We start from the raw sequence: 848 nt of genomic DNA on the forward strand, positions 1-848 counted from the left end.
GTAACTGATGCTGGTGGGAGTGAAACCAATGCCTGGCTCAGAGTAGCAGCAGCACCACGGCCACCGGGGTTTCTCTGGCCAGTGTCTCTCCCTTCGGTCTACAGCGTGGGGAATATCTTTGGGAACCTTTTCAAGGGCCTTTTTGGCAAAAAAAGAAATGCGCATTCACATGGTGAGCCTAGACGCTGCGGGAAAGACCGCCATCCTGTACAAACTGGAGCTGGGTGAGATGGTGACCACCATCCGCACCATAGGCTTCAACATGCAGAATGTGGAGTATAAGAACATCAGCTTCACTATGTGGGAGGTGGGTGGCCAGGACAAGACCCAATCTCTGTCGCACCACTACTTCCAAAACACACAAGGTCTCATCATGGTTGACAGCAATGACCGAGAGCACGTGAACGAGGCTCGAGAAAAGCTTATGAGGATGCTGGCGGAGGGTGAGCTCAGGGATGCTGTCCTGCTCAAGTTCGCAAACAAGCAGGACCTCCCCAATGCCATGAACGCAGTTGAGATCACGGACAAGCTGGGCCTCCACTCTCTGCACCACAGGAACTGGTCCATTCAGGCTACCTGTGCCACCAGCAGTGACGGGCGGGAGATGTCAGAGAGCCAGTTTTGGCCCCATCCTGCAGGCCAGGGACCTGACTGGTACATGGGCCTCTAGTTAAAGAGAGGTCCCGGGTTCGATTCCGGTCAAGGGCATGTACCTGGGTTGCGGGCACATCACCAGTAGGAGGTGTGCAAGAGGCGGCTGATCGATGTTTCTCTCTCATCGATGTTTCTAACTCTCTATCTCTCTCCCTTCCTCTCTGTAAAAAATCAATAAAATATATTTAAAAAAA

The 848-nt window shown here is 52.7% G+C and overlaps 1 protein-coding gene and 1 pseudogene across 1 annotated transcript in view; one reads left to right on the plus strand and one right to left on the minus strand.

The window, feature by feature from the left end:
- NCOA4 (nuclear receptor coactivator 4) overlaps positions 1-848 on the minus strand; it is a 30,775-nt gene that overhangs the window by 24,497 nt on the left and 5,430 nt on the right. The window lies entirely within an intron of this gene.
- LOC102774164 lies at positions 4-670 on the plus strand (annotated as a pseudogene).

The sequence above is a fragment of the Myotis davidii genome, unplaced genomic scaffold (genome assembly GCF_000327345.1).
Source record: "Myotis davidii unplaced genomic scaffold, ASM32734v1 scaffold854, whole genome shotgun sequence".
Classification (NCBI taxonomy): Eukaryota; Metazoa; Chordata; class Mammalia; order Chiroptera; family Vespertilionidae; genus Myotis; species Myotis davidii.